General features: G+C 39.8%; 1 protein-coding gene across 12 annotated transcripts in view; it reads right to left on the bottom strand.

Annotated features, from left to right (window-relative positions):
• LOC117316602 (disabled homolog 2-interacting protein-like) overlaps window positions 1-13,351 on the bottom strand; it is a 272,191-nt gene that overhangs the window by 63,957 nt on the left and 194,883 nt on the right. The window lies entirely within an intron of this gene.

Raw genomic sequence — 13,351 nt, 5'->3', positions numbered from 1 at the left:
ATGTAGAAGTTTGTTTACATTTCTAATGAAAACATTTCCTGACCTGCACTGTCTATCGACCAGTGGGGTGCCCCCAGCCACTCTTTACCAGTATGTCTCTTATCACAGACAAGGAGATAGGTTTGGCCAGATTTCCTCCACAAACTGGCCTGTATCAGGTCGATGTACCCAGGAACAGGTTGTTGTCTGGGCAGTACATCCCTGTACAAGATCAGCACACCATGCTCCACTAATTACTGACAACTAGTGATAATCTTCTACTTTTAAATTAGCTGTTAGCTAGTGAGGCCAAACAGGATCCCCCTGTACCCTCAACATTCAAATACTCTCCATTTTACTTAATTGATAACATCTCAAAATCAATGGATATTCATCGAATTCCCAGAAAGATCTTCACCTTTTCTTTTTGAACTCTAAACATATATGATTGTCACAGCAATATCTTACAGCATCGATCACTAACAAGGAAGTCTAAGGCAGCAGCCATTGTGTTGTGGAGATGCTATTTTGTCAGTGCCAAGTGAGATTGATAAGAGTTTCTATGGTAACCACATCAATATTTTCCTTTCTAACCTAAGGTTACTAATGGATTCTAAGGTAGGAACAAAGGTTCAATCATGTCTTGTGTGTGTGCACATGTAAAGGAACATTATACTCCGGGATAGAACAAACAGGGAAACTAGACACCAAATAAAGGACTACTTCAATCCTCACAGATCACATTGAAGATTCACAGAATTCAGTAACAAACTTACAATGGTACAGATCAATCACAAACTTTGGTAAATCTAATGAAACCTAAAACTACTATATCTCTGAACTATACGAAGACCACTGGTAAATATTTCTAGTATCCTGTCCTTATATAACATGCTAATTCTGTTGGATTTCATCACATGATACAGGATGTAGTTAAAGTGAGTGGTCGGTAAAGTCAGGTTTCACTGTACATTATGTAATATTAACGAGCTTTATAGGACTAGTAACTCTCCCCTACCTTGACTGATAAGACTTTGATATCCAGGATCCCCTTATACTATAAATTACAGCACATTGCCAATTAACATGATAACTTATCACATTTGTTCAGCATCAGTTACCAAATGTGCAATCTTTCATCAACGTAACTTTATTTTTATTTGCATTTGCATCAATCTTTCATCAACAGATACGCACATATTTTGTTTGCATCAGGACTGACTCACAGGTTTTATTTACAAACAGCAGAACATACTTTTGTCTGGATGGAAGGCTTGCTGCCATTCTACAGATAACATTCAATGGTAGATTTGTGTTCACAACACACCAAACTGACCACAAACGTCTACAGACACAAGATTCTGGGGGAAGCCTGACATCCCATAATGGAAGGACCGACACCTCATTGTGTTGATGTGATTTATTATAAAAAGCTATATTTGACAGATCTCTGGAAACATATGACTGTATTCACGACATCAGAGGAAGCAAGTCTCTGGCTGCATGGAGTCAGCATTTAACCTTGGAAGAGTTCACCATCAAACAATTTTCCAATAGAAAAATTCCCACGTTTAAATTTCCTGAAGGTCCCCTGGTTACTGCAGGCAGAAATGGATGTCACCTATTTCTCAGGCTGGATACGACCATAAAATCTGGAGAGAATTCCTCCATGTTGAGCACTCTGCTTACTCCTGTTTGATACTCAATTCCAGTGTTTATGATCACTGAACACATGGCCCTGTCGGCCTTCCCACTAAAAGGAAATCTGAAAATTGGTGACAGCTATAATAATTATGGTTTACATTTTCTATAAACACAGATGTCATACTGCAGTCAGATGGCCATGGTTTCCGGGGCAACACTCAACATTATGCAAATATTTTCTAATGATAAGAAATTGATTTAGTACTTTATTGATGTAAAATGTTTTAAAGTACGAAACCAAAATATATAATTATTCATTAAATTATTTTCTCTGAACTTTGTTTATTTGATTGCTTAAATGTGGTACCACACTCACAAAGTAGTCGACACAGGACCGAGGAGGACCACTTTGAGGATGACCACTTTGAGGAGGACCACTTTGAGGAGGACCACTTCACTGTGTCCATCCTATAGACTGGATGGATGGGACAAGTCTTACCAGAGTTGGGGAGGCCACTGGCAGGTCTCACCACTTGCCCCCTCACCTCCCCTGAGCCTCCTATGGTGGTAAGAGACAGCACACTGCCCAGAAGGCTTGGCCTGAGCCTCCTATGGTGGTAAGAGACAGCACACTGCCCAGAAGGCTTGGCCTGAGCCTCCTATGGTGGTAAGAGACAGCACACTGCCCAGAAGGCTTGGCCTTATGCTGCTATACATCAGTCTGTAGGTGACCATTGGTGTGAACATTAATTGATAGCCCCACAAATCAGGCTGACAAATCGGTGCTTATTATCAGTATACAGCAACGCCATGCAGGCATTGCTTTAGGCTTAGCTCACACCTCAGCTCACACAGTTCCTGATATGATCAACATGAACTTGTATTCCCTGAAAATCAATTGTGCCTCCTTGATTTTATTATGTGAACATCAACTGAGAAACAATATCTTGATTTTCGACCAGTATGGTGTTGATGATTTAGTATGAGACAGAAATTAAAACAATCTACTTTACACTACTATCCCTTCAAAGTAAGGATTTTTTTCTCTATTTATAGAAGAGCAAACTGATTTGATTTCCTTTGCACACAACCAAGATACTTCATAAGGACAGATAGCTTTATGATATGACTGTTTTTTGTTTGTTGGATTTAATTATCACCCTGTGGACAGCCAGGGTCCTTTTGAGGCAAGGTACCTATCTTTGCAGAAGCTGGTGGTTACCTCACTGAACAGCATATGGAAGACCCATCCTATGCCATCTAGAGCAATTACGGTTAAGTTTTTTGCACATATGACATAAAAAATATTATAATACAAAACTGTACTTCATAATCATAACACCAAAGGGATTGGTTGAGTCTTCACATGTCAGAGACACAATCTTCTCATGCATTTCTTTCCCTTGTGGAACCCCACATTGGTTTTTTGTTCCCCTTGTGGACCCCTCATTGGTTTTTTTGTTCCCCTTGTGGAACCCCTCGTTGTTTTTTGTTCCCCTTGTGGAACCCCTCGTTGTTTTTTTGTTCCCCTTGTGGAACCCCTCGTTGATTTTTGTTCCCCTTGTTGAACCCCTCGTTGTTTTTTGTTCCCCTTGTGGAACCCCGTGTTGTTTTTTCTTCCCTTTGTGGAACCCCTCATTGGTTTTTTCTTCCCTTTGTGGAACCCCTTGTTGTTTTTTTCTTCCCCTTGTGGAACCCCTCGTTGGTTTTTTCTTCCCTTTGTGGAACCCCTTGTTGTTTTTTCTTCCCCTTGTGGAACCCCGTGTTGTTTTTTCTTCCCTTTGTGGAACCCCTCATTGGTTTTTTCTTCCCTTTGTGGAACCCCTTGTTGTTTTTTTCTTCCCCTTGTGGAACCCCTCGTAGGTTTTTTCTTCCCCTTGTGGAGTGATTGGTTATAATTCTGAACACAAACATCAACAAAAACGGCAGATCAGCCTGAAAGCAGACTGTAATTAGGCCTATACAAAATGCTCCTATCACACTGGAGTGTGATGCTTCAGGTAGAAATTATAATTTTTGGTGAGTTAACTTTAATTTGCCAAAGGTATGAAGGCTCCATGTTAAAGTGATTCTAAACATGCAGCACATGAACATAAACACTAATTCAATAATAATGTAATCTTACAAAACCTTATGGAAATATATTTCGTTTTTAAACATAAATGTTTAAAACAATATGCTGCCGTCTGCCATCAGAGAATGTTTGTAGTGCGAGTCCTTGCATTGATATGCACATAAATTGTGAGAATGTTCCCTAATCGATACAAAACACCACAAAAAAGCCAGTAAATGTTATAATATGTCAACATTGATGAGTCCCCAGGGTGTTATGAAGGCCTACAGGTGGGATGGGTCGACACACCATCGTATATAGTATGATAATCCATCATACATTGACGCATATGTATCTCAAAAACATCAATTCACATGGATTCAATAGTTTTTATAAATATTCTGGTAAGAATGAAAACAAGTTATATGAATATTTATTTATATATATACTTAGAATTTATAAAGAGGTACTTGGTATTCTCTAAAATTTGTGATATTAAAGTCTCTGAATCTTCTGAACGTTTGTGCCTCCTAATGTCTCATGTTATAAGAGGTGGGATGGAAAGCAATTGAAATAACACTGATCTATTCATGTTCATAGCTGTATGAATTCAAATTCCTTTGGTATTATTTATACATAAACAGTAAAAATGTACATTTAAATAAACAATATCAAGATGACTTGTTGATGTCTTATTAGACTCCATTCCTTCAAAAGGAATTATCTGAATCACCTTGAATGGACAATGTTTGTCCTAGCTGCTATTTTCCATGATCCCATTAATCATGTGGGTGATGAAAGCAGGCCTGGGTGGGAAAACGTATGGTTTTTAATCATCTCTAATGATAAATCTATGAGCTGACAACATGACCAGGGGCCCTGCCTTTCTAAGGAGCCCTCCTGGGAAAGAATCACTGACCAAGTGGTCATAAACATGCACATCCTAACCAGTTGTTTTTCCTCAGGCTGGACTGTGGTCACTGGACAAAGAGCTATAATATCCAGACTCTCTGGTACTCTGTAAGGGAAGGCAAACTCTCTTTCTTTACATGATTGTCAGGTACACAGTGGAAAAAACATCTATCCTACTACATTGACCTGCTAAAAGCTGGCTATACAACAGCCCACATTGACCTACTAACAGAGGGCTACATCGGCCCACATTGACCTACTAACAGAGGGCTACATCGGCCCACATTGACCTACTAACAGAGGGCTACATCAGCCCACATTGACCTACTAACAGAGGGCTACATCGGCCCACATTGACCTACTAACAGAGGGCTACATCGGCCCACATTGACCTACTAACAGAGGGCTACATCGGCCCACATTGACCTACTAACATATGACTACATCGGCCCACATTGACCTACTAACAGAGGGCTACATCGGCCCACATTGACCTACTAACAGAGGGCTACATCGGCCCACATTGACCTACTAACAGAGGGCTACATCGGCCCACATTGACCTACTAACAGAGGGCTACATCAGCCCACATTGACCTACTAACAGAGGGCTACATCGGCCCACATTGACCTACTAACAGAGGGCTACATCGGCCCACATTGACCTACTAACAGAGGGCTACATCGGCCCACATTGACCTACTAACATATGACTACATCGGCCCACATTGACCTACTAACAGAGGGCTACATCGGCCCACATTGACCTACTAACAGAGGGCTACATCGGCCCACATTGACCTACTAACAGAGGGCTACATCGGCCCACATTGACCTACTAACAGAGGGCTACATCAGCCCACATTGACCTACTAACAGAGGGCTACATCGGCCCACATTGACATACTAACAGAGGGCTACATCGGCCCACATTGACATACTAACAGAGGGCTACATCAGCCCACATTGACCTACTAACAGAGGGCTACATTGGCCCACATTGACCTACTAACAGAGGGCTACATCAGCCCACATTGACCTACTAACAGAGGGCTTCATCGGCCCACATTGACATACTAACAGAGGGCTACATCAGCCCACATTGACATACTAACAGAGGGCTACATCAGCCCACATTGACATACTAACAGAGGGTTACATCAGCCCACATTGACATACTAACAGAGGGCTACATCAGCCCACATTGACATACTAACAGAGGGTTACATCAGCCCACATTGACCTACTAACAGAGGGCTACATCAGCCCACATTGACCTACTAACAGAGGGCTACATTAGCCCACATTGACCTACTAACAGAGGGCTACATCAGCCCACATTGACCTACAATGGACTATAGTTATAGACAATGACCTAATATTAGACTATCGGAGTACATCTATGGTAGATAATCTGGTAGTAGTGATACATCACAGACCCACAATTCCGTAACATCACATATTATCTACACACTGTACAAAAAGATGCCTTTCATATGGGTAGCATCAGACTACTGTCTAATCTGGATTTACGAGGGGATGACATTTCCGCTGAGTCAGCGATTGATTCCTCCTGTTCCCTGTAGGGTAAGTCCTATCATTCCAGTTACTTACAGAACTCATTCATAAATCTCAATGTTTTAGTACAAGTGTGTATAGGCCTGGTTTATATGGTTTGTATAACCTTATACAGCGGTATACATTTGTCATCCATTACACCTTAACAATTCACTTCTGGAAATAATGTATCTCTTCAAGTTCTACATGTCGACTAATGAAGCATTTCAAACAATCATCAAAACCCTGCATATCGAGTAACACAGAATTATATTTCAATTTTCTTAATGAATGTATTGGAACATTCTATTTTGTCAACTTGGACCATAGGTACTTAGCACGTTTATAAGTCCAAGACCGATTATAGACTAATATAGTCTATAATCGGTCTTGGACTTATAAACGTGCTAAGCACCTATCTTGGACATCGCTGATAAAGATGCACAGCTACAAGTGTTCAGACTGCCTCTTTCTGATACAAGTGTTAAGATTGTCTCTGTACCAGTACAAGTGTTAAGATTGTCTCTGTACCAGTACAAGTGTTAAGATTGTCTCTGTACCAATACAAGTGTTAAGATTGTCTCTGTACCAATACAAGTGTTAAGATTGTCTCTGTACCAGTACAAGTGTTAAGATTGTCTCTGTACCAATACAAGTGTTAAGATTGTCTCTGTATCAATACAAGTGTTAAGATTGTCTCTGTACCAATACAAGTGTTAAGATTGTCTCTGTACCAATACAAGTGTTAAGATTGTCTCTGTACCAGTACAAGTGTTAAGATTGTCTCTGTACCAATACAAGCGGAGTTTTGAGACTGTTATGTAGGGCTGCTGCACAGTCTGCATGGTGCCTCAGCCAAGCCACTGGTATGCTGTCAATGTCTGCTACATGTTATATACACACACAAGAGGTCAAAGTAAAGATCTGCCACCAAGTGGAGACACCATGTGGGTCTAGTAGGTCGGGTTTAGTAGGTCGTATCTATAGCAACAGCTTTACATGTCACTTATCAGCCTTTTTACCCAAAATATAACATCTTCAAAATCTTAAAAAGCCTGGCAAATTCATTGTTACACCACATCATTGTTTTCAGTACAGTAATGATGGCAATAATGGCTATCTACTGATGTACCACTGACTATCAGATTGCCTGTGTTAAGGGTCATCTATATGGCAGAATAGTGTTGAATTTCAAACACGAATAAATACCTAAGATTTGCACAAAAAATGTCATGTAATATATCAAAATGTTTGTTTGGACATGTAGCTTCTTACAATCACCAGTAATATGCTATAGATGCTACCAGTTTCTTCTGTAGAGTAACTTTGTGGTAAGATTTGGCATGGAATAATTCTAAGTCACGCAAATGATCAAACCTGAAAAATAGCCATGCTGTTATGTTCACAAGTGTCTATAGCACAGGGTAGGAGCATTTGTTTGACCGGATTTTACTGTATGTATGTATAAACACTTATTTTGGTTTGACCTTGAAATGCAAATGGCAGCTGAGAATAATATTACACAAATATGGCTTAAAGGAGGCATTTCAGTTAATAACAAAACTCCTATATCGTACTTTTAAGACATCTCATCATAGTAACATGAACATTTGAATGTCAATTTGTTAAAATGGTGAGTTTGCAGCTTTTTTCAGAAGTAGGCATATTTTACCCCAAACTCAACGGTTGAACATTTTTTCATAAAAGCAGTCTTCTTGCCACTTCAAGAATACTTTATATTGTCTAATAAGAGCATTTTTGATGTTTCAAATACTTCCTTATATGCCATATTTGTGTGATATCATTCACGACCGCCATTTGCAATTCAAGGTCAAAATAAAAACAGCGTTTATACATATAATAACGTCAAAGCTGGTCAAACCAATGCTCCTATTTTGTGCTTTAGACACTTGTGAGCAAAACGACATGGCAAGTTTGTGTAATATATTGGATACAAATGAGTTAATTATGTCCCCCTGAAACATGCATTTTTCTTACGTTTTGTTGAAATTTACAAACAGCTTAACAAATTACATGTCAACAGCAAGACCCACGGTTTGCCATGATACATACTAAAAGTTCATCATGTTCCTCTGTGACATTGCACCATAATAGGGATCTATAGGCCTGTAAAATATCAATGTTTTGACTGGATTTGCTGTTTAGATGCCCCTTAAAATTAAGTGTTAGAGAAACTGGTCTGTAAATATCAGTGTTTCCTATAACATCTGTCACATATATATCTATATATATACTTTCAATGACACTGTTAATTCTGTCTGGTAAAATTCCTGTTTTGTTTCAAGTCTAGTCATAATAAGGTAAAAGTCCACAGACAATACAATAATATTGGGGTGCACACTAAGGATATTTATAGGGAAATCTGACAAAAATATGTACTTGTATATATTCATGTAAAAATAGAAAGAAAAAAAACACTCAGAAAAAAAGAATACACATAGATTGTATATACATCTCTGTGTTATCTCTGAATCCATCATTTGGTGTTGGACATCAATATAGGATTATAAATGTATTTTCATTCCATGAGATTTTAAGAAATGAGTCAAAGAATTTTTATGATTTTTTTTAGCCTTGGCAAGAACATAAATTGACTTCTTTCAGTATGGCAAGAGTCAATCAACACAAATGTGATGATTCTGATTTAGAAATCTGACATTGTAAGAAGCAATAGTACATGTAAATATTCATACAATCGCCAAACTTCAAAAGAGAAACTGGAAAATTTACTAATAACCTAATGTATAGTTACAACATCTGGACACTGACCAGAGACCCCTATAACCACAGGAGGTTTACCAAACTGACCAGTGGTCAAGCAGACAAAGGACATCAAGTCTAATGTTACATGGAAGCTGCTGACATGAGGTCTTGTATTCCTGACAGAGGGAAACAAAGCGGTACTAATTTGACACTTTAGTGAATTATAAAGACATAAACTAGGGGCCACACTTTAGTGAATTATAAAGACATAAACTAGGGGGCCAAGTGAGATGGACTAGTACCAATTTGTGACATGTGAAACATCCTAATGTCAATGTAGACATCCTACAAGGATCAATTATTAGTTGTTTAAAAATAAACATAACACATGATTGATTTATCAAACATAATGATTCAACCTATTTACTTTCAAAACACTTGTCAGTAAGTAGTCAGGATTACAGTAGAAATTTCTACAGGGAACGGTATCCTCCATAGGTGAGGAAGACCTCAGTAAAGTCTTACTGAATCCTCCATAGGTGAGGAAGACCTCAGTAAAGTCTTACTGAATCCTCCATAGGTGAGGAAGACCTCGGTAAAGTCTTACTGAATCCTCCATAGGTGAGGAAGACCTCAGTAAAGTCTTACTGAATCCTCCATAGGTGAGGAAGACCTCAGTAAAGTCTTACTGAATCCTCCATAGGTGAGGGAGACTTCAGTAAAGTCTTACTGAATCCCTCCATAGGTGAGGGAGACTTCAGACAAGACACACCCATCAACAGTAGTTATAAACAAAATATTTATAATGGTGGTGCCCAGCCCACAATTACAGAAGTGATTATACAATCATTTATATGATGACAGATCCCAACCAGTGTGAAATGTTATGTAAGTGTGGCTGGGAAACTGGCCAGCATCCTCCGGAAACTGGCCAGCATCCTCCTAATCTCCAAGGTGTTGTGTACAGTGGCCAGCATCCTCCTAATCTCCCAGGCGTTGTGTACAGTGGCCAGCATCCTCCTAATCTCCCAGTAGTTGTGTACAGTGACCAGAATCCTCCTAATCTCCCAGTAGTTGTGTACAGTGACCAGCATCCTCCTAATCTCCCAGTAGTTGTGTACAGTGGCCAGCATCCTCCTAATCTCCCAGGTGTTTACAGTGTATCAATCACAACTGTACTGTCACCTGGAAATGACCTTGGTCTGATCTCTATCACAGTAAAATTGTTATATTGATTTCTGTTGGGTTTTTGTTTTATTGCTTTCCAATCCTCCTGTCTGCTCCAACTGTAGACGTTTTAATAGACAAGGCTCTCTGCACCTCAATGTAAACATTCAATACAGACGTCCTTACGATACTACAATACTACGTACCACTGGGGAACACCTAATGTAGTTATTCTATACAGACGTCCTTACGATACTACGTACCACTGGAACACCTAATGTAGATATTCTATACAGACGTCCTTACGATACTACATACCACTCGAACACATACACATACTCAATATAGATGTCCCTACGATACTACCTACCACTGGAACACCTAATGTAGGTATTCTATACAGACGTCCTTACGATACTACGTACCACTGGAACACCTAATGTAGATATTCTATACAGACGTCCTTACGATACTACGTACCACTGGAACACCTAATGTAGATATTCTATACAGACGTCCTTACGATACTACGTACCACTGGAACACCTAATGTAGATATTCTATACAGACGTCCTTACGATACTACGTACCACTGGAACACCTAATGTAGATATTCTATACAGACGTCCTTACGATACTACGTACCACTGGAACACCTTATGTAGATATTCTATACAGACGTCCTTACAATACTACGTACATGTGCCACTGGAACACCTAATGTAGATACTCAATACAGACGTCCTTACGATACTACGCACCACTGGAACACCTAATGTAGATATTTTATACAGACGTCCTTACGATACTACGTACCACTGGAACACCTAATGTAGATATTCTATACAGACGTCCTTACGATACTACGATACTACGTACCACTGGAACACCTAATGTAGATATTCTATACAGACGTCCTTACGATACTACGTACCACTGGAACACCTAATGTAGATATTCTATACAGACGTCCTTACGATACTACGTACCACTGGAACACCTAATGTAGATATTCTATACAGACGTCCTTACAATACTACGTACATGTGCCACTGGAACACCTAATGTAGATACTCAATACAGACGTCCTTACGATACTACGCACCACTGGAACACCTAATGTAGATATTTTATACAGACGTCCTTACGATACTACGTACCACTGGAACACCTAATGTAGATATTCTATACAGACGTCCTTACGATACTACGTACCACTGGAACACCTAATGTAGATATTCTATACAGACGTCCTTACAAGACTACTAGTACAATGGACACCGAGAATATAGCTCAATATGAATACCTAGGTATTACAAAATAACTGTACAGCACCTAATGTGTTCAAGGGCAGAATCTATATCTATAAAACCATTCTCACAGGTCACAGTATTTTAGAACCCATTTACATTTCGGATAGGACTTCAAGAGGACAATGCCTAATTGTAATTTCCTTAGGTTTGACGAACTGAAATTGACGACATGTAACAACCATAATGGTAATATTCTATAATGACGAACTTAAACTGCAAAATTACCGACAATTCTAGTAATTGTTTTTTGGCCGTATGGTACGAAGAATCACACTAACCAGGGCCGCGTGGACGCCGTGTAGTTGTCGACATCCTTACGATACTACGATATTACGTACCACTGGAACACCTAATGTAGATATTCTATACCGACATCCTTACGATACTACGATACTACGTACCACTGGAACACCTAATGTAGATATTCTATACAGACGTCCTTACGATACTACGATATTACGTACCACTGGAACACCTAATGTAGATATTCTATACAGACGTCCTTACGATACTACCTACCACTGGAACACCTAATGTAGATATTCTATACAGACGTCCTTACGATACTACGTACCACTGGAACACCTAATGTAGATACTCAATACAGACGTCCTTACAACATTAGTACAATTGGACACCGAGGAATATAGCTCAATATTGAAGTACCATAGGTATTACAAATATAAGCTGTACAGCACCTATATTGTTCAAGGGCAGAACTCTATATCTATAAAACCATTCTCACAAGGTCTGGTCATGGTATTTTAGAACCCATTTACATGTTCAGGATATGGACTTCAAATGAGGACAATGCCAAATTTTGCAATTTTCCTTTTAGGTTTGAATGGACTAGAAGGTGAGATAACTAAAAACAATAATTGGTAAATCAGATGTCTTAATGACGAAACAAAACCTGGCAAAAATTACTGACAATTCTTAGTAACTTTTGTTTTGGTCAGTATGGTTACGAAAGGGTTGAATCACACTTAACCAACATCACTCAGAGCTTGGCTTATCAGCAGGTTAAAACTTTACTTTGCGCCACAAAAAAGGCCACTTTCAGCACCCATGACAGAGGACCCTGGAGCTGCCAAATCCATGAGAAAGGACCCTGGAGCTCACAAACTCATGACAGAGGACATTGGAGCTCACAAACCCATGACAGAGGACATTGGAGCTCACAAACTCATGACAGAGGACATTGGAGCTCACAAACCCATTACAGAGGACATTGGAGCTCACAAACCCATTACAGAGGACATTGGAGCTCACAAACCCATTACAGAGGACATTGGAGCTCACAAACCCATTACAGAGGACATTGGAGCTCACAAACTCATGACAGAGGACACTGGAGCTCACAAACTCAAGACAGACGACATTGGAGCTCACAAACCCATTACAGAGGACATTGGAGCTCACAAACCCATTACAGAGGACATTGGAACTCACAAACTCATGACAGACGACATTGGAGCTCACAAACCCATTACAGAGGACATTGGAGCTCACAAACTCATGACAGAGGACATTGGAGCTCACAAACCCATTACAGAGGACATTGGAGCTCACAAACCCATTACAGAGGACATTGGAGCTCACAAACCCATTACAGAGGACATTGGAGCTCACAAACCCATTACAGAGGACATTGGAGCTCACAAACTCATGACAGAGGACACTGGAGCTCACAAACTCAAGACAGACGACATTGGAGCTCACAAACCCATTACAGAGGACATTGGAGCTCACAAACCCATTACAGAGGACATTGGAACTCACAAACTCATGACAGACGACATTGGAGCTCACAAACCCATTACAGAGGACATTGGAGCTCACAAACTCATGACAGAGGACATTGGAACTCACAAACCCATGACAGACAACATTGGAGCTCACAAACCCATTACAGAGGACATTGGAGCTCACAAACCCATGACAGAGGACACTGGAGCTCACAAACCCATTACAGAGGACATTGGAACTCACAAACTCATGAC

The sequence above is a fragment of the Pecten maximus genome, chromosome 2 (genome assembly GCF_902652985.1).
Source record: "Pecten maximus chromosome 2, xPecMax1.1, whole genome shotgun sequence".
NCBI classification, from domain to species: domain Eukaryota; kingdom Metazoa; phylum Mollusca; class Bivalvia; order Pectinida; family Pectinidae; genus Pecten; species Pecten maximus.
Note: the sequence above shows the minus strand (reverse complement) of the source record. Positions and strands in the feature narration are given on the sequence as shown.